Genomic DNA, 23155 nt, shown 5'->3' on the forward strand with positions numbered 1-23155 from the left:
GGCTGCAGTAGGGTAATTGGAGTACAACTGAGCAATTAACACCTATTAACTCACAGTGGGCAATCTACGGCAGCTAACAAGTCTGCTCGCAGCAACCTGCAGAACCGGATAGGGGAGGTGTTGGATTGCAAAGAAAAGAGAACTGTCATAGCAGAGCAAAGTATACCTGCAGTAGATCAGCCATAGAACACATGTTGTAAGATAAGCCAGGTTTTGGAAAGTACAAATGAAAGCAGGCTGTTGGATGCATGCCAGAAGATCGGAGGGGAAACGTTAAGAAATGTTAAGGGAAGGGCAAGAGGTAATCCACGGCAGCCAAATGTAATTCAGCACCAAAGGCACCACAATAGCAGACCTGTGGTAAAACACATAAGATACCCTGTAGCTCCGATGGTACATACACACCCTATGACATCATCAGTGTTCACAGCACAATAGTATAAAGTGTGAAGGCATGTCACACACACCTGTGTATTCCCAAACAGTGCACCATCGGTGTAAACAGACAGGGAACTTTTACAATGTACATGTTGGGAGCTGCCATAGCTGTGATTCATCACCATGTGTTAGAGAATGAAGGTGTTGTGGAGGATGATGCTGATAACCACCGCAGGCTCCGGAGGAGGAGAAGAGTGTTCAGACCAAGGGTAACCTACCAGGGGCTACATGATCTGGAGATAGTAGAGCATTACAGGGTGGACAGGGATATCTTACAGCAAATAGTTGAGCTGTGTCGGCCATGCCTTGGATCCAGAAACAACAGATTGGAACCCATCCCAGTGGACACGAAGGTATGTGTAAGCTTGACAATACTAGCCACAGGTGCCTTTCAAAGGCCAACTGGAGATATAATGGGGATCTCACAGGCATCAGCATCCAGGGTACTACACTAGTTCCTGGATGCTATGTTACCACATGCCAATGAGCATATATACTTCCCCCAAACTCAGGAGGAGTTGGCCAGCAATATGCGTCTCTTCCACCAGGTGGCACACTACCCAGAGGTATTGGGTGTGATAGACTGCACGCACATACATATCAAGTCACCACCTGGTGAGCATGGTAGACGCTCCATAAAATGCAAGGGATACCACTCCATCAACTGCCAGGTCATGTACAATGCCCAGGGCATTATTATGGATGTGTGGGCCGGCAGCCCTGGAAGCTACCATGACTCCCACATCTGGCATGCCTCACAGCTGTATCAGGTATTTGTCAGGGGGGACATCCCACATGGCCACCTTGTGGGGGATGCTGGCTATGCACTGGAGCCATGGATGATGACTCCCATCAGAAATGCACACACATCCATACAAGAACGCCATAATGAGGCACACGCACAAACCAGAATCATCATAGAGCGTGTGTTTGGGATGCTGAAATCAGGCTTCATTTGCTCGGACATATCTGGTGGAGCCTTGCAGTACTCTCCAGGCATGTGTGCCCACATCTTCATAGTATGTGCCATGCTACATAATATGATCCTGCGGAAACAGCTGCAGCAGGGACATAATGGTGAAGGCCCTCACAGCCCACCGCAATTGCCAAGGCCATCACAGGCACAGAGGGATTTAGACCATGAACACCCTGTGCCAGCCCCAGTAGGCAGATGGAGGCATGCCCAATATGCCCACGCCTTGACAAAGAGGGAACGTATAGCACATACACTAACAGTGTAGGCCCCTACGGACTGACACACTTCTCCACCTGCACACACAGTAAACTGGATGGCACACACACACACACACACACACACACACACACACACACACACACACACACACACACACACACACACACACACACACAACCACCTGTAAAGTGTAATGTATAGGTGACCTACTGTGTGAATCCTACATAGGCAGCCCTCAACCATTGCACACACAACAGCTATTGGAACAAGGAATGTCAACACCTGAACAGTACACACACCTAACAGCATATGTTGATACTGTATGTATAGGTTCCTAGGTACATCGGTAGGTACATGCCCGATTGTTAGAGGCTATTCATCAACTGAGGCAAACAGTGTCTGCTGTCGCCACCACATCGATTAACCAACTGTCCCTCAGTGGAGCAGAGGCAATTGCGGGATCCATGTGTGTAATCACTGCTCCCTACACACTCTGCATGGCTTACCTGGTGTGTTAATGAGGGGCTCCATATAATGTAATCAGGGATGTAGTGGCAAAGCATGGGGAGTACCCATGACAGGTATCTGTCACCCCAGCATGCTCCACCTATGGTTGTGAAAAGGTGTAGCAGATTATAGTGCGTGGCTCACTGTGACATACATTACCAATGCTGGAGCACATCCATTAAACATCACTTGGACATACCATTAATAGGTCTCATCCATATGTAAACTAACTGAGTTACACATTCGATTGCAGTATGGAGTAACAGCCATAGTACAGTCCACATACAAAACACCATAACACGTGTACAAATCCCAGATGCCCAAGTGGTAAATGCACTGACTGTCGTGCATGTTCCTGGTCCCACGTCCTGCAAGGGACGTTACGTAATCCCGAAAGCACGAATAATGGATGCTGGATGCAGGTCATTAGATCAGGTTTAGCACATGTCAGCGGGATTATGCATTGGCAAGTGCTGGTAAGCGTTGTTTAAACATGAATATACGGATATGCATGAAACAGGGCTAAGCTTTTCTGAATATCGCACAGATCACGGTCAACGATGTCCAGAACAGGTGAAACTAGCATTATTCACCCCTGTACTAATAGTGCCTGCTCTGATGGGTAAAACGACCACTGCCAGGAGTAGAACACGCAATCATGTACACAATCACCTAACACTAAGCTACCCAAGATGTACCAACAGCAGGTGTGTATTGCAACAGGTTAAAACACAAATGTGTGAAGTCCAGGAAACAGTATACACCGATATGTACACAACGAAAGGTGTGTTCTCTCTCTCACTCTCTCTCATTATATATATATATATATATATATATATATATATATATATATAGGGTGACAGAGAGATATAAGTTGATATATATGTATTCACCTATGTCTGCAAATATATAGATAGGTCAACGACATGTACACAACCATGGAGGTACAAATAAATAGGATACTGCCAACTATCGAATGTGTCACATACCGATACACATAATCATGAGGCTGAAAGACTGTAAAAGTTGCAGACTCCAAATCTGACCTCAAACCAGTGACAAGTGGAGTACCACAGGGTTATGTCCTGGGACCGCTCCTGTTTGGTATCTACTTTTCTGAAGTATAGGCTAACACAGAAGGCCTCTGGCTAACGAAGTTCACAGATGACTGCAAACTAGGAGCCATAATCAAGTCCCCAAATGATGTGAACATCCTACAGAAGGGCCTCTCTGAGACAGATGCCTGGTGTCAGAGCCATGGCCTCAAGCTCAATGCCAAAAAGTGCAGTGTCATCCCCTTTTGTAAAAACTCTGTACCCATGAACTACCACATAGACAGCAATCTACTTAACACCAAATGCGTGATAAGAGACCTTGGGACCCAGGTGGACAGTAGTCTCTCCTTTGATAGTCACATCACCACAGTAGTCAGGAAGTCCTTCTACATGGCACACCTCATCATAAAAGGGTTCTCGTCCAGGAAAAAGAGGTCATCATTCCCCTCTACTCGACATTCATTAGACCCACTATAGAGTACAATGCCCCTTTTAGAATGTACCTCACAAGACATCTGCAGCAGCTGGAAAGGCCACAGAAGTACCTCACAAAGAGGATTACTGGACTCAAACAAATGCCCTACACTGACCGCCTCAAAAAACTCCAGCTTTACTCTGTAGCATATCGCCTACTCAGAGGTGATCTCTGCCTAACATATAAAGCTATGTCAAACCCAGAGCTGTTGGACATGCTACACCTAAAGAAATCCCAATCCCTCCCAGCTACACACTCTAGGGACCTAAACCTTGTCACCACAATAAACAGGACATGCTGGAGGGATAGATTCCTATCCCAGAGACTTCCCATACTCTGGAACAGGCTACCTATCTATGTCAAGCAAAATTCTTCATTAGCACTCTTCAAGAAAAATCTTGATGAGTGGATGGGAAATAGGAAATACACCCCGGGGATCACTTCTGTGTCTCTGCTCATCAGTGGCACAGGAAAATAACTTTCCTGGATGGCATAAGCCAGGGAACCTTGTTGACTAGGCTTGCATAGGCCCTTGGGCCGATAGCCTAGTACCTACCTATGAACCTATGAACCTATGAACCACAGTACCGGAACACTAGAACTGAGAGTAATATTATCATGATGTTAAGGGACATTTAGTTATCACTGCCGGTGCTGCGGTCCAGGTAGGTGCTGTGTTCAACTGTGTTTGTGATTGCTGTAGTCTGTGTATGTGTGTGTTGAGGGTGCCGTGTGCATTTCTGTGGGACTGTAATGTGTGTATGTGTGTGTGTGTGTGTGTGTGTGTGTGTGTGTGTGTGTGTGTGTGTGTGTGTGTGTGTGTGTGTGTGTGTTTGCATCGTGTGTCTGTTAGTGCTAACTCAGAGGTAGATCATTACGGTAGGTGTGGTCATAGCTGGCCGTAGGCATACGGTTACCACCTGTCTCACTTTAAGAGGGACAGCCCCTCCCTGGGCAGTTGTGTCCTGACAAAAAATATTAAAAAGGGCAAATGTCCGAGATTGTAGGACATAATTATGTCCCATATATTATGTAATAGTTGCATTAAATAGTTATGCCTGTATCAAAAATACATAAATGTTACATGTAACATGATAAGTAGCTAAAGTGCTTCAAGAATAAGTATGTATTCAGGATAAAAGTATGTTCTATCCTGTGTACTGACCATGGGTATGTGTTGGCTTGGAAACACCGATGTGTGTCCTGCAAATGTCCCACTATGGCCATTTGAAAAGGTGGCAACTCATGCCAAAGAGGTTCAGTCACCAACACAACTGCAATGAGTGCAAATATCTGTGGCAGAAATACATGAGACAGCTGTCATTTAGTAATATTCCCTTACATATCGATGTATTTCCAGAGGTATTGAAGTATCAACCTCACCTGCATGCTATATAGAAACCAATTAACAATGGCTCAATGTATAAGCCCATAACAACCATAGTTTCTCAGTCTACTAAATGATAGGTTTTCAATTAGGGAAGGAGCCCACACACATATATGGAATATGCAGAAATGCAGTCCCCACAAACCTTTATATGCTATGTACACCCATCTACATCTTCCCTACATCCGAAACAATTGCAATACAGACTGTAATAACATCACAAACATCCACTCACTCAATTACATCTGCAGTACCGTTAACATAACTTGTGAGAGACTCATTTGTAATGGCGCCATGTGAAATCGTAGCTGTTGTATAATGGAACAGACGGCAATGTTACAGGTTTTGTTTGCAGTAGTCCCTTATCAGACGGTTGAGATGACAGGTACACTCACATGTAGAACCACATACTCTAGCCATCACACACAATCCACGGGGGACATGAATTCAAAATATCCATGTCTCTCCAAATAGCAGTTGCAATTCCTCACAACAAAACACATACAGGCCGTCTACCTGAAGGTAGGGCAAAAGGGCAACACCCAAATGGAGAATTCAATTATACCCCACTGTTGCCATGTAATTGGCGAATGGAGTAGAGGCACGGCTGATGTGCATGTAATAATTTGCTCAGGAACACCAATTGGTGGCAGGATACCACATGTTACAGGTATCGACGTATATAAGGATGCCTTGCCATACATTCAAACCGTAAGCTCAAACCATAGAACCGTTTAAATAGTAAAGGTGTAAGAGAGATATTTTATGAAGACTTGGAAACAAGGTATGTAGAACACTCAGTATGTCAGTGTATGTAGAGCCTGTTTTGTAGTAATTAAAGTGTACGCAATGCCTAAAGTGGGAAAAGGTATTATGTAGTGATGTCTTGTTGAGCATAGTAACGTTTGTAGAAATTGTGAGTCCTGCTGTGGGCCACAAGGTAAACATCTCATACACCGCAAGAGATGCTACATGAGGGCTTTAAACACAACAATTCCACACCACCCGCCGTCAGTGGTAGGGTTTGTCCAACAAGTACGTGCCATAGCAGGGGATAGTATATGTTGATATACTGTCACAGTAGGCACGTGTAAGGGCATATAATGTGAATAACATGCCTAGGGTGGTCCTGCTGTTCAAGTATGCTTTGCATTATGGGATAATGTTTAAAATATGTGTAATGTACAGTATTGTAGGTAGATATGTCAGATATTTTACACAGCATAACTGTTATATCATGCAAACAAAGGGTATCGTCTACTGGCATGTAGAATACACAATAACAGGATACATATGGCTTGTAGTCACGGGACACTATAACAGCATGATAGCTAACTAAAATGGAAGAGCTACTCAATTATCTATGCACAAAGGACATGTAATAGCTTCACAGGTTTATAGTGAGGTACTATGCTGTCTGGCCAAATCCATGCGTAAGCCCAACAACAGTGTTTTCACCGGCAGCACCTCCCTAGGGTAGTGTCCTGTCTGTGAACAGCAGAGCCATGTGTTACCTGCACCTGTGTACAGTACAGCCATGGCAGTGATCCCTGGTGTACATGTGTGTCTCCCATCAACCCATCGAGGTATCTCATGAAGAGTGCTAGTGAGTGTCCCTGCTTGATGTACATAGGAATCATGTTCCAAAGCATGGTGAGTGTCTGGTTCAGGAATGTATCCCTCAAGCACGTCCCACTCATCATTGCATTTTGTGCACATATCCATGAGCATGTTGCTCTCAGTGGCCTTTGCTTATGTTGCTTATGTGGAGTATATCCATAAATATTGTTGTGGACATGGGCCCTGTATGTTCAGCAGAGGTCACCCCTGAGTATGCAGTATGCAAATGTGTGCAGTCGTGGTGTCAATAGTTGTGCTGCATACGTCATCCTTCAGAGGTCAATAATCCTCATGGTGTGTTAATGTTGTGGTATGTAAAGCCGTTGCTGTTCCGTAAGGTACACCCCAAAAGAGGTGTTGTACCCCTGAACGTGTGCCATACGTCAGGAGTATAGAGGTACAACGAGTGCCTTTGTTCCAGCTACAAACCCATTACAGATAAGGGTGGCCACGTAGAAGGATATCCATGCCACATTGGCAATATGGTTATCAAAGGAGTGGGTGCTATATACGTGTGTACTAAGATCCCATATAATGTCACATATATGTAGGGGACTACCACCTATGTGACAGTCAGTGGGTGATTGGTGTAATCCAAAGGGGATGTCTATGCACCTTGTGTTATGCAGCTTGAGGCCATGTTATTGACATCAGGTATACGTCACAGTGACACCCATATGGAGGGTGCCTGTATCAGCTGGTGGATCAATCATGACTCCTTGTTTGCAGTCATCTGGAAACCTATTCAGGGAAAGTCCCTCTGTGCTAGCCTGTACCTCAGGGAAGCATATACTGAACATGAGGGGCCCTATGACCGAGGGCTGTGGTATGCCAAGTGTAACTGAATTACTGTAGGTACCACGGTATGCTACCCTCATTGTGTGTGTCCTGTCCGTGGGCCACTTTGCATAACATCCCGAGACATAGGGGTCGATGTGCAGGTGGATGTGTATGTTGTCAATACCAGAATGGAGAACGGTGCTGAAAGCGAATGAGAGGACAATGTAGGCTGTGTGGACCCCCCTACCGTCATCAACTACCCTGGTAACTGTATCAAAGGAGTCCACCAGGTGTAGGAGCCATGGTCTGGCCCTAACAAATCCAACCCGGGTGGCATCAAAGGTCTGGAGGCCACCAATGTCTCTGTGAATGACTTCCATGATGATGTGGCCCATAGCCTTGCAGAACAGTCAAGTCACGCGTATAGGGCAATAGTCCCTGTGGTTCATTGTGGTGCCACCTGTGTGGAGTGTGATGACTGTTGCTGTGCGCCATTCAGGGGTCACAATGTCCAATACAAGGCTATTACTGAATCTGGGGGCCAAGTGGGGAGCCATGTCGTTCTGAGGTTTATGTAAATCACAGCCTGTGATGTTGGACGGTCACATGGAGTCTGTGTTCCAGGCTTTAGAGAGTGCAGGTTGGAACTGCGAAGTTGTGACCGCAGGGACTCTGCATTGTTCCTGTATGGATTTTGGCCCTGTAGGGAGTGAGAGGGTGTAAAGTTAGCATTGAACCTATCTGCCAGGATGTTGCCAATAGCAGTCGGTCTGTAATGTTCCTGCCTAACCATCGTATGTCAGAGCAGATGTGGGAATTGCCATTGAGTACTGACATACCTCCATAATGCTTTGTGGTAGTTCTTGGAATGTGTCGCAGTAATGTTTATGTAGCTAGCTTTGGAGGATGTAATAAGGGATGCTGGATTCCTACTGAGGCTGACCAGTGAGCTACCCCACCCATGGGATTGTACTCCACTTTGCAACAGCCACCACCTTCTGTTGTACATTATGTACATGGAACTAGACCCCCAGAGTGGCGTCCATTATCTGGTGGGTTCCATCATCACTCTGTTTGAGATAGCATGATCCATGCAGTCGTGTAAGTGCTAATGAAGTGCACTGATGTATGTTTCAGCGTTTGTAAGTGCATTGTCCATCTGCACGGGTGTCATGACGTTTACTACCGCTGTCATAAGACGTCTGAAGTAGGCGTTGTAGAAATCTTCTACTGTGTATTCCGTGAAGGGTGTGGTGCCGGGATGTGGATAACAAAGGTGATTAGCATATGTTCGGGAACTACCGATGAGGGGATAACCCCATGTGTTACACCAGTCACATGTTGGTAATGTCCATGTCTAGGATATTGTTGGTCTTGGTGGTGGTGTGTATGGGTTGATCCAGCCGAGTGGAGGTTATGAATCCCAGAAAGCGTTGGCCTAATGTGTCGGTACATGAGTAGGCATCCCTGTTAAGTGTGGGGTAGTGTCAGTCTTACATCACTAGTACCTGTCTGAACCCTACTGTCCAGTACACCAAGAAATGAGGGCTGGTAACCATGGGGTATGTTGTTGAATCCGTAGCAAGCTACAATGTGTATAGCAGTTCTGGCCACAGTTAGTTGCACGTGGATCACCTCTAATGCATTGTGCTAAGGAACCAGCCTGGAGGTGTGTACATCCTTGTGAAATATGGACACACCTCCGCCGTGGGTGTTCCGGTCCTGGTTACATGACTGAAAGGTGTGGTCTGCGTGTAACCTGTCAGTACAGGTGTGCTCTCTGGAGCCTAGAGGCAGGTCCCAGTCACTGCAGAGATATTGAAGTGGTCCATTATAAGGAGTGCCTCACCTGAGTACGTTAGAGATGAAGATGTCAAGCATTGAGTAACAGTACCCCAGGTTTTGCTTGCCTGTTCCTGTTCTGGTGGTGAATGTTATAGGAAACTGTCCAAGACAGGCAGTATAGGAGCAGCAAGAGATTTACATGCTATCTGTACTCCCAGGGCTGACAGGTGCAGGTCATCTGTGCCAAAGCATTGTGTTTTGTTGACCATGTCATTCAAAGCAGACAGATACTGGATGCCTGTGGAATGACAGCAGAAGCATAGGCAACTGTTGAAGTGAAACATTCAGTCGTTGTACAGTGGTATCAGTCTAGATGAATGCAGAATGCTTCTCAGGGCTTGGTCGATACCTTCTGGGCTACAAGACCGGAGAGCTATTGCATGTCCCTGTACATGTAGTCCAGGAAGTTACATCTCAGGGCAGTCACACTAACATGGAGAATGACAGTCAAATCATACCTGGTGAGGTGTGGCATGGGTGCATAGATTATGTTGCGGATCCTGTAATCTGACAGCCAGATGTAAGCGACTATCGCCTTGTGTAGCCTGCTGAGTGGGACATCAGTGTGACTGCCTACAGAGTCACCTATGACCTGTGTGTTGGGTAGGTTATGACACCCTATTGGCTGTAGTTGATGTGCACACATGAGTCTGTGGGCTATAAGTAACTGGTGTTGTGTTTGGTGATGGGGGCTGCCTCTGTTGCCTACACAGAGAGTATGGAGAGGTTCTGCAAATGTTGTAGTCATACTATGTGCGGCCTGTGGTGGTGGCTGCATCTGTTGCCTACACAGAGAATATGGAGAGGTTCTGCAAATGTTGTAGTCATACTATGTGTGGCCTGTGGTGGTGTAGATATAGTGAGACTATGTGATGAGTGGGGTGTGTTGCAAATGTTAAACACCCCCACATGAATGTCAGGTTCAGTCTGGGTTGGTGAGAGCATTACCCCCAGCATGGCTACATATGTGCATCTCCCACAGGCTGTAGTGTCATATGTTGGGAGGTGAGCATTGACTGTGTACATGAGACAATTGCTCTATTGCCTCATGTTTGCCATATTCATCATATAGACAGGCAATAACACTGGTAAGTGACAGTTGGACATGCCTGTATATTCAACCATGTCTCACAAGATATGTGAGTTACGTGTGTACAACAGCTGTTGTACTGTAAGCATGCTGGAAATGTAAGGACAGACAGTGTACCTGTAAGAAATGAGTTAGAATGTGTGCTATAGTAATTAGTACCTCATGAAGTGCTTACATGTTCTGAACAAGTGCTGAGCATGAATATGCAATACAGATAGGGTGTTGGATAATATAAACCCACTGCAACCCACAAGCGGAGACGCCAGTCATAATTGGAGGCACTGCACTATTACCCTGCTGAGTATGGTCTGCAAGTCTATGAACCTTTACCAATGTAGATGTTAGCAGTAGAGATGTAGATGACAGTACGGATGATTTCACACTGCATAGCATACCTGTGACCATAGGTCATCACCCATACTGTGTTCCAGCTACACTGAGTATACTAGATGTACCTTCATATGTCACAGGAGTGGTCTACCAGTGGCCTGTTGACAGAAGCAACACTACAAAAGGTGTTTGAGTGACATGTGCATATCACACCAGTGGCAGCTACAGTAAAACAGGGTTAATGTTTTGTACTCCCCCCTCATTGTAGCCCATACCACACAGACAAATGGGAGGCATCTGCGTATGTAAGGATGTGAATGGCCATGACCTAGGAGCAATAGCTGTCTCAGTGTTGTGGACAACATACAGAATGGGCTTTGTGTGTGAGGTGAGTGACATATGTGCACAATCTGACAGCTGATAATAGCATTGTCACAGCTAGGTGAATAACCCTGTACCCATTAACTACCACCTAGGCAGTGGTCAACATTATGGACACTGTGTGTAAGGGATGCTGCTGTGCAGTCACCTCCCTGAGCTGGTGACATCTCCAGGCCTATTAGGTAGTCACATGAGGCATCCATGTCATGACGGCGTGCCATCCATGAGCATGGAGATCATTGGACAGGCATACTCAGCACTCAGGTGACCGATATCGGATCACATATCACCTTTCAGGGGTATTGGCCATGCGTGGATGGGCGATACCAGCCTTCACAATCCTCACCTCCACTATGCAGCATGCTGGCTACCTTGCATAAAGACATGTGCTACACTGTGATGTTGGACATGCTACACGTACATATCCTGATCTGAAAGACATACGTCATGGACAGCCACCATCCTACTACAATGATCGCCACATGCTGGACAGATCCATGTGCCATACATGTTGCATACTCCTGCCATACCATGAAACCCTGTCCATCAAAGCTGCACATGTCATCTCTGTCAAACATGGTGCGATGACCGCATGGTAGATGTATCCTTTACTGTCTGGCTCAGTAATGTGGCACTGATGCACCTGGCGGTGGCAAAATGGCTGTTGGATACAGCTAAAAAACCTTGCCCGTACATGCCATGGTTGATAACCATCCCTGCGAATAATGTCCGGCTAGCCATTGTCCCATGTGTATCACATGTGCAACACAGGCGATACGTGGCAGGATGTTGAACTGCTGTACAGTGCCATGTAGATGTATATGGCAAAACACATGCATGTAATGGTTTCCATGCGCATGTGTGCATTGTCACTGCTCATGTCCATTAAGGCAGTGTATGTGTTGATATGTGACATATACACAGCATCAAGGTCAACAGCATTACTGTACACACATCCAGGCATGTGCTGATAGGTAAGAACACCAGTACAGGCAAACAGACATGCCCACATCAAGACAGCATTCATATCAAGTATGAGCAATGTAATGAGGTGACACACATATATGGTGATGATATCCAATGCACAACGGGTGTTACATGTGTGTGACACAAACATGTCAGTCATGTCAGTGTCATGACGATTTGCAAAGATAACTGTTCATACGTACTAGATTTAATACAAATGTATGTGCATCTATATTTCTGTACATCTCTGTGATACTGTGACCTGTCTCCATCATTATGTCTTCCAGATAATACCTCGTTCACACCTGCCAGCGTATAGCCACCAGGAGGATGATGCCCTCATCCCATACCTCCATGATAACTATGAGGTGTTGTTCAGCCATGTGCCACAGCATGCCCAGCAGCATGATGACCTGTGGCAGGAACTACGCAGGAGGGTTAATGATGTGGGTGGCCATAACCTCGCCTACCAGCAGGTGCACAGACACTGCATGGACCTGATACGACATGCAAAACAGCGTGCCAATGCAATCGCCAAGGAACAAGGTGGAACAGGTGGTGGGCCACCAACCCAGCCCCCACTCACGCATGCCGAGGAGCTACTGGCCAGCCTGGGGACACCCTCAGAACAGCATCCACAAACAGTAGCTGCCATCGTGGAGGTGGGTGTCTCCTCCCAACCACTGAGCCTGGAGTTGCCTGGTAAGTCACTAATGCACATATGACTATTATATCTCATTTAGTTGCATGTGTCACTGTACAATATGTAATGTAACATCATATACAAGGTATGTTTACACACATGCCGCATACTATAGTTTGCTACCCTGTGTGTGCACACATGTGCATACTATATGCTATTGTACAGGCGAATGTGTTAACATACACAGTGCACCCTGTAGCTGTCATACAATCATGGATAATCTTCAAACCACTGTGTCACCCCTATACAGGTACCTCTGGCGTGCTGCACAGACATCAGTCCATTGCAGGTAAGACAGTTATCAGTATCAGGCATGTTAATGCATATATCTATTTGGCATGTGGCCAGTTAACACATGTACACATAATGTATGGTCCAGTCACGATATGCAGGTCGCATCTGTCATCAAGCACACTGGCTACCCATGTGTAATATATACAGACTAAATGAAACACCGACATGAAACTACAGTATCTGTCATTGCTAGATGTGTGGACAGCTGTGCATACAACGGTGGAGGTGTTGTTCAATGTAGGCATATGTACTATACAGTGGAAAAACACATGTGTGGTACACAAACAGTACCACACAGTGAGCTGGGATGTGGGCAGCCCACAGGATTCACCATTGTGTAATATGCCCCTGCAATGGGTGCACACATTGTGATGTGCCATCTGACAAGTCCCAGATATGTAGTGTTCCGGCTGCAATATTGTCTCACTATCCCATAATACATACCCCACATACCAAACATACAACCCTTTGTCTGCATAACCCTGTGGACAGTGACGTATCTGACATCTATGGATGTATGTTATATGGGACAACAAAGACATGTGAGATAGACGGCCATCACAAACATTTGGCCAACACATGTTCACACATGGCCATGGAGGATGGCCAAAGACATGTAGCCACACAGTAGATGTGATGTGTATACACCCTGTTGCACATTGTCCGCACATGGTCCAACTATAGCCTTTGTTGAATGGTTATATAGTTGATGTGGAACACTGGACATCCTAAAAGCCTGTGCACAGCTTGTGGAGGTGTCACTTAATTCGACCATATAAGATGTGTTGAACATCATGACTGTGACATAGCATGACAGTAGTCACCTGTACAGCGTCCACAGACATAGACACCACATCAGGCCACAGATACCATACCTTTCCCTTGCTGCTGTTGGACATCACTGTCAGCCATGCACCTCGTGTGTGTGGTACATAAATGTCATGTGGGACATGGTGTATTGACAAGTCTGCCATGTGTGGACATGGTTGCCAGGTAGCTAAGACATGTTAGTAGTTGTGCAGGGGAGGCATCCGTAGGTCTTCCGGTGACCTGTCACATGACACAGTATGGTTTTGTGTGTCTACACCTCAGCGACGTGGGTCACAATCTACAGTAGTTATGTTATGTGTTTGCATGCAGTCATGGCTATGCAATGTGTGTGTATTACACACTGTATAGCAATATAGGCGCCTCATGATGGCATGCAATGGCACAGTGTCTGTACTTCACACTGTATAGCAATGTAGATGCCTCATACTACCCTTCAATGCTCATGCACATCTGCTAAAAGTGCTTTCTATCTGTAGGGCATACAGACAACACTGCAATGTGATACCCATTACACCGCTGTACATGTGTCAGGTAACCATTGTGTCAGACATGTATGCATGTCAATGCACACATCCGCAGATTACATGTCATACTACATGTCAATGTCAAGGTCACATCAGCCATGTGTACTGTTAACCTGTGCTAGTCCACATGGTGTATCACAGGAATGCATGCTTACTACCATGATTGTGTGAACTGCATGGCTTCAGATATGACACCTGCTTGCTGTTGTGTGCAACCCAGGGAGGTATGCTAACTACCACTATTAATGTCTGAGCTGCATGCCATCTGCTGTATCACATGCATGCTGCATGCCGTCTGTCAAATCACATGCATGGTGAGTCAGTGAGTCAGTGAGTCTTTGTGTGTCTGAGTGTGTCTGTGTGTGTCTGTGTGTGTCTATTGTAATGTAGAGTCTTTCTTTGCATTCACAGGTCATGTAGGTGCGTTACCCTCCTGCGGTCCATCTGATGTTAGTGTCCCCACAGATACTAGCAGTGATGAACATATGTATGAGGTACAGGCAGGGTTGTCAGGGGCTGATTCTGTGCCAATGGTTGCCATCCCAGCTATGTCCCCCTCTTCTCCGCACACAGTACTCATGCCAACACATACCCCATCACCAGTGGCCATAGAGGAAGGACAGTCAGCGTGTGTTAGCTTGGAACAGGAATGTGTGGTGGCTACAGAAGGTGTGTCTCCACACCATGGTGTCAGTGTAATGACTGCAGATGTGCCACACAGGCATGTAGCCAGTGCTGCTTGTAGGAGGACCTCTAGCATACATGCACCTGCAGGACAGAGCGCAGCAGCTGGTATCACCAGACGCATGTTCCAGACTGTAATGGCGGCACAGGCACATGCTGAATGGCAGAACACAGAAGGGCAGTGGCTTCAGAGGGCTGCTATCCGTTCTTTAAACAACAACATCTAGGCATTGGCAAATGCTCAACAGCAGATCGCTGATGTTCTGGACAGGCAATTGGGTGATATGGTTGGAATCCTTGACTGTGGCATGGCAATCCGCGAGCGTGAGCTGTCTGTGCTGGAGCATCTGGTAGGAGTGAGGCGTAGGCCACGTGGACATAGGCCAGCTACACCACCTGGTGCAGGTCAACGTGAATGCCCCACCTCACATGCCCACTCCCACAGTGCCAGTAGCAGTAGCAGTAGCAGTGCAGCTGGTGCCATGCTGTCCACACCAGGACACAGCAGGCCATGTGGACATGGCCCTGGATGTTCCCAGTGGGGACACGGTTCAAGTGGACATGTGTCATCAGACAGCAGCCAATCTGTACCTCTGCCTGGTAGTGTCCGTGCAATCCCTGGCAGGCACAGGTCACGTGGCCATGGCCAGACACAGTGAGCTGTACATCCTGGTCTGTACAATCTGGAGCTGTCAATAATATCCCTGTGTAGGCTGGACACATGGCAGAACTGTGTGCACACATACACGCACACAGCAGAAACATCTGAAGGGCACGGCAACACCCACATGCATAACGACCACACATGTCCAATCAGATCACCGGCCCTAACCCACACACATGATGTCATCCACTGGTGCAGCCTATGCCCCTGGCAAACATTATCACCCTGTGCATATGATGATGCCTGTGCCACATCCCTGTCATCCACACCATTGGTGCAGGGACATCCTCACATGGTCTGATGCACAGGGTGAACAGAATAGTGAGTAGTGTATATTACATTTCTTGTGTACTGTTGACACACACCAGACATACCATGTAGTACAGGTTTAGAATGCATTGTAATATGTTCACAGTATGTGTCTTGGTAACAGCAGTAACAGCATGTTGGTAATGATGCCCTGCTTCCCTCCTTAAGGTCTAATTGCATGTGCCATTATGTTACAGTGTTTGCAGCTAGAGTGCATTGTTGTATGTTCACAGTCTGTGTCTTGGTAACAACAGTAGCAGCATGTTGGTAATGATGCCCTGCTTCCCTCCTTAAGGTCTACTTGCATATGTCAATAAGTAGCAGTGTTTCAGTTTCCCATGTGTAAATGTGGAGTACTCACAGGCATGTATGGCAATACCAGCATGCTATACGTAGCCTCAACTCACTGTTAGAAAGGCTACCATTTCAAAGATGTCCACACATCTACTGATCCAGAAGCATGTGAGCTGTTCAATAGGCTACAGTGGCTAGAGACGTGACATCCATACCGGGTCACATCACAGGTATGGTGACATGGTGCGGGGGGGGGTTTACACAGCAGTCTGGCTGATGTCAACGTTAGAGGCCAGTTGATAGCATGAGGCCTCGCTGTGTAGCAGTAATACACTGTCACATTACTGGATGAGAACACGCACAGACACACAGAAACACACAGTAAAATGACCACACTCGTGGGATCACAACACTATAACTCACACTTGATAGCATTGAGGTAAGGACCCCTGCCTATGTGGTCATCCTTCACAGTACTATGCACCCACATGAAGCGACACCGAGAATGAACATGTACAGGTAGCCAGTAAGGCTGAGACCGATGGCATCAACAGAGTAGTAGACTGCATCACCATGAGGAGTTAGGGATCCTGTCTGTTCCATATGGTAGCATGCACCCTCACTCCATGCACCAGACAGCCATACATACATACACACACACGTACACTGTGGAGTCCACAAATGTCATTCACATACAGATAGCTGACATGTGTGTGATACACACACCACCCCTGCCTACGTCTTGCTTTCTACACTGCAGTATATACAGATCTCTACAACAGTGTACAGGGGTGTGTAACAATTGGGATGTATTTCCCACCATACGTGGCATATATGGTCATACAAGCAAACACACATGGCAGTACTGTGAATCATACACCTGCTATATGATGATACGTCTGACAGACATGCAGCTATATTGGCCACATTATGTGTACCAACGCTACCTTTGGCAATTGTGCTGCTATATGCACATGGGAGGACATAGGTGTTACAGGTGTCAAGTGATGTACAGTCAGTAACACCCTGACCGCTGTGTAGGTTGTATGTCTTCACCTTCAAGTAACAGTAACATAGTGTACTGTTTACACATGTAATGGTAGGATGGCTTGTGACACACCTGTGAGCTGTCCTCAGCAAACATCCATCTACAAATGTGGACCACCACTTTATGTACACACATCCATCCATACCTGATGTACATCCTACCGTACTGTCAGTATTTCACCATATACAGGTGTCAATGATGGGGCTGCATTGCAACCACATGTTGTAGTTAGACACAGATGAATGACATACATCAGCTACTGCACATGCATGGTAGCTGCATGCACACCACTACATGTGTGTTGGTCCTACATTCCTGTCATGTAGCCATGTTTGTATGCATTGCAATTTGTGGACATGTGTGATGACATACATGACACATGGACGGTTGTATGATATGTTGGTTGTCATGGGTAACTAGCACAGAGGGAATGTTACCTCAGTCAACACTGCTACCTTATGTACTGTTAGCATTCAACAGCCATGGATCTACCTTCCATGTGCATGCATGTGATTGCTGTCGCCACTTGTCTACACAGAGGACAGCAAAAGCTTTGCTATGTACATATGTGTTGTGTGTGTGTGGGCCATGTACATATCCACTGCGATTACATGTATGTCATATCCAAACGAGTGTTTTCTGGTGTACAGCGACTGTCATCTGTTACAGCTGTGTAAGACCCAGGGCCCCTGTTATGTGTAGAGCCAACCTGGTCATGAACTGTGGTATCATTGCATTGCATACCACATGAGGGAACCCTGTCAGTAGATGTGCAGTCTGCACAGTTGCTGTAGACCCATGTACAGTCCACTGGCCATGAGTAACATGGTGGTGTAGTAATGTATGGGTGTGTGTTGCTGGTCCAAGGACATGGTGATGTCCGAGGGCTACATAGTAGAATGTGGCATTTACTACTGTGATCTGCACCTGAGACATCTGTGATGGCTCTTGAGTCTGTACTGGTCAGTACATGTGAGTGGCCTTCATGTACGTGGGGACAGTAACACCTGGAGTGGTATGTCACGCTCTTATGGCCCACATGTCTGTATCTGAAGTATACGGTGGTAGTGCTATTGTGCACAACTGTGCCATATGCCAGGTGTTACTCACTGCAGAGATGTCCGTATTCCCCATTGCTGGATCTGGATTGCCAGCTGTGATCACAAACGCTACACAGCTAGCACTGACGACCGGTGTCAGATGTGTGTAGTGCAGCGTCCATGCTAATAATGTTCACTATCAACACACTGTGCCCTTCCGTGTTTAGAATCTGTGTGCATACAAGACAGCCCTTCGCTACTACTGTGCGAGCATGCCCAGTACGCCGTTGTGTAGATGGACATGCAGTACATTCCAAATTGTGCCCTTCCATGTTTAGAATCCGTGTGCATACAAGACAGCCCTTCACTACTACTAAGTGTGTGAGCATGCCCAGTACACCGTTGTGTAGCTGGACACACAGTACATTCCAAATGGACATGTGCTACTAAGTGTGTGAGCATGCCCAGTGACACCTTGTGTCGGTTATGTGTCTCTGTTTATGGGCATGACCATTGAAATCCTGTATAGCGATAGTGGTCATCCAGGCAACAGAAGTCCATACCCCACGTCAGGATGGATTCCTACATTGAACACACTGGGACTGTCTTGAAGGGTGTACTGTCTGTGGCATATCTCGTATCCATGTAGTGTTGTAATAGTGCTCCGTAGATAGGCAGTTGTCCCACTCACACCACTGCTGTGTGTTTGTCTACGTCTACCTTGGGACAGTAATATGCTTTTAGTCTGCTTCCTCTCCATACATTCCCTATCGGCGTCTTTGCCTTTGCTGATGATGTCATCCACCTAGAAGTATGCCTCTGGGAGTGCTGTGTTTCAGTAATCTCGGTAGTATGATCTGTAACTGCGTAATGCTGTAGTGTGATAAGGTAGTTTGGTGTATGTTCGACTCCCGGACCTGCCAAATGTGTGTGTGTGTGTTTCCAGCTGCCTTAGATGGCTCACTCTCCATACATTCCCTATCGGCATCATTGCCTTTGTTGATGATGTCATCCACCTAGAAGTATGCCTCTGGGAGTGCTGTGTTCCAGTAATCTCGGTAGCGCATTCTATAACTGCATAATGCTGTAGTGTGATAAGGTAGTTAGGTGTATGTTCGACTCCCAACCCTGCCAAGTGTGTGTGTGTGTGTTTCCAGCTGCCTGTGGACAGAGTAATGCTTTTAGATGGCTCATTCTCCATACATTCCCTATTGGCATCTTTGCCTTTGCTGATGATATCATCCACCTAGAAGTATGCCTCTGGGAGTGCTGTGTTCCAGTAATCTTGGTTGCGCATTCTGTAACTGCATAATACTGTAGTGTGATAAGGTAGTTAGGTGTATGTTCGACTCCCGGCCCTGCCAAGTGTGTGTGTATTTCCAGCTGCCTGGGGACAGAGTAATGTTTTTAGATGGCTCACTCTCCATACATTCCCTATCGGCGTCTTTGCCTTTGCTGATGATGTCATCCACCTAGAAGTATGCCTCTGGGAGTACTGTGTTCCAGTAATCTTGGTAACGCATTCTGTAACTGTGTAATGCTGTAGTGTGATAAGGTCGTTAGGTTTATGTTCGACTCCCGGCCCTGCCAAGTGTGTGTGTGTTTCCAGCTGCCTGGGGACAGATTACTGCTTTTAGACGGCTCACTCTCCATACATTCCCTATCGGCGTCTTTGCCTTTGCTGATAATGTCATCCACCTAGAAGTATGCCTCTGGGAGTGCTGTGTTCCAGTAATCTTGGTAGCGCGTTCTGTAACTGCATAATGCTGTAGTGTGATAAGGTAGTTAGGTGCATGTTCGAATCCTGAACCTGCCAAGTGTGTGTTTCCATCTGCCTTGGGACAGAATAATGCTTTTAGACGGCTCACTCTCCATACATTCCCTATCGGCGTCTTTGCCTTTGCTGATGATGTCATCCACCTAGAAGTATGCCTCTGGGAGTGGGGTGATGCTGAAACTCGGTAGCGTGTTCTGTTACTGCATAATGCTGTAGTGTGGTAGACTTGTCTAGGTGTTCGATTCTACGGCATGGCAGGTATGTGTGTTCGGCAGTTATACCCTATGTGATATTTGGGTGGCTAGCTGCGTGGTGTGTTTTGTTGCTGACCTATATAGTGTCCACAGCCCGCATATTCTGCCAAGACACTGGGTTGTCAACACATACATTCTCCAACAGGTCTGGTGAGTAAATGTCAGCAGCCCTACTCTTACTCTTAATACAGTCTGACCCATGTGATGCAACAGAACACACATGCCTTGATAGTAACAACACTACATGATGCAGGTGGCACATGTAGTTTACTTTTCATGCCTGTCTAATGCATTGCTGTCATGTGGTCCGCTGTTGTGATATAAATGCAATATCTACATATGTGTGTACATGTATATGTGTGTATGTATATCTATGTATATATGTATACAAATAATATATATGATATATGTAGATATAGCGAGATAGACATAGATATAAACATATATGTCTGGGGACATCAGCACTATTGAATGTTTGTGCCGGATGATCTGTATGTGATAACCTGGGATGTATGTATATCTGCCATGGAGTAGTGGTAATGCACAACGTCTGTTGTGTGCAGAGTCCCAGGTTGTAGTCGTGTAGACACCGGTTATTTTGTTGCTGGGAAGACCATGGGACATCGAATATGGTGATAGTAAGGCACCTGTTACCAGTTGTGTACGGATCTGAGTGACACTAAGCAGTGGTTATTAATTTGGAGGTTCAGAATGGGTCATATAACTATTCATTAGAAGACTATACTATGCAGATTAGGTTGACAATAGTGTATCCCATTTATCCCCAGGGTGTGATGCAGATACCTGGAGTGTATGTGTGTAGTTAGCTGGGTGCAGGGCTCGAATATAGTTGACAGCATGGGAGGGGGGGGTCAGGCATACTGTACATACATTGCAGAACTGTGCCTCGAGAGTGCTCCTGCTTTAGCACGCCTAAGTTAGGGGTGTGTCTATACTTGCCTGGTGACATTGGGAGGGACAACAAGCAGAGGTGAGGTTGTCAGGGTGTACAGGCTGCACAAACAGGTGATGATCAGCACAATCAGCATATGATATGGCCAGCCCACACCTGGACAGTATGGTAATGTGAGCAAGCATCATACACACAGGTTTCTTCTGCACTCTACACCACCAGTGTATACCTGCGGGGACATTTCACAACACAGTCCAACCAAATGAGAAGGGCTGCAGCAGGCAACATAGACCAACACGTGCAGGAGGCTGTGGGCAGTGAGGATGTGTATGCTGCTGAACATCCCTTACTGGGGTGACATAAGACTTTATAGACCCAGGGTGACTTACCAGGGACTTCATGAGCTGGGGATGGTGGAGCACTATGGGGTGGACAGAGACCTCCTAAAGCAGCTTGTTGAACTGTGCCTGCCACACCTGACACATCAAACAGGCCGAGGGAAACCCATCACAGTGGATGCCACGGTATGTGTTGGCCTGGGTATACTAGCCACAGCTACCTCACACAGCACAACTGGGAATATCATGGGGATCTCACAGGCATCTGCATCCAGAGTATTGTGCCAGTTCACAGACGCCATGTCAACACATGCTAGTGAGCACGTACATGTCCTCAACACACGTGATTAGTAGACCAGCAATATGCATCTCTTCAACTACATGGATGACTACCCTAGGGTACTGGGTGCTATAGCCTGCACACACATGCACATCAAAGCACCACCCAGTGAGTGGGGTAGGGCCTACAGTCACTGCAGGGGCATATCCTCCAACAGCTAGGCCATATGCAATGGCCAGGGCATTAGATTGAATGTGTGTGCTGTCTTCCCTGGAAGCTATGGTGATTCCGATATATGGCTTCTGACACAGCTGTGTCACACCTTTGCCAATATGGACATCCCCTACAGTGTCATAGTGGGGGATGCTGGGTAACCACTGGTGTCATGGCTGATGATACCCAGCAGCAATGCACACACACCTGAACACTCACACCATAATGAGGCGGATGCACAGGCAGGACATGTAATTGAGCATGTGTTTGGGATGCTCACTTCACGGTTCTGGTATCCGGAAACATCCGGTGGAGCCCTGCAGTATTCACTAGCTACATGCACACAATTTGTTATGGTATTTGCTATGCTACACATTCTGATCCTGCAGTAACATTTGCTGTGGGAACAGCATGGGGCAGGGCCACACGGCCCAACACCACTGCCAAGGCCTGTACAGGCACAGTGTGACTTGGTGAAGGAACTACTTTATGAGGGCCCAGTCAGCGAAAGGCCGTGCACAGTATGACCTGCCCTTGGCAAAGAGACAACACAAGGCATATGCACTGACACAGTAGGTACCCACGGATGTCCCCTCTCTGACCCACACACAGTACAATGGATGCCAAACATGACACTACCTGTGCTTGGCCATGTATATGAGGTGCACTGTGTGCATCCAACATTGGCAGCCCTCCAGCACCGTCCTCAGGTCCAGAACACCCCCAGGGTACATCTATTGACCTAAAAATTGGCAGTTGTATTAGAATGTGTATTTGCCCATTGCTATGGTATGTATGTGAGCATACAAGAGACTTTGGTGGCTGACTGTTAGGTCAGCAGACAGTACACGTCCATAGTGCCACCATGACATCTGTAGCACATATGGGGGTCACAATGGTAGCCAGTAGTACACAGGGTG

Source organism: Protopterus annectens, chromosome 12.part0 (assembly GCF_019279795.1).
Source record: "Protopterus annectens isolate FY-2018-M chromosome 12.part0, PAN1.0, whole genome shotgun sequence".
NCBI lineage: Eukaryota > Metazoa > Chordata > Ceratodontiformes > Protopteridae > Protopterus > Protopterus annectens.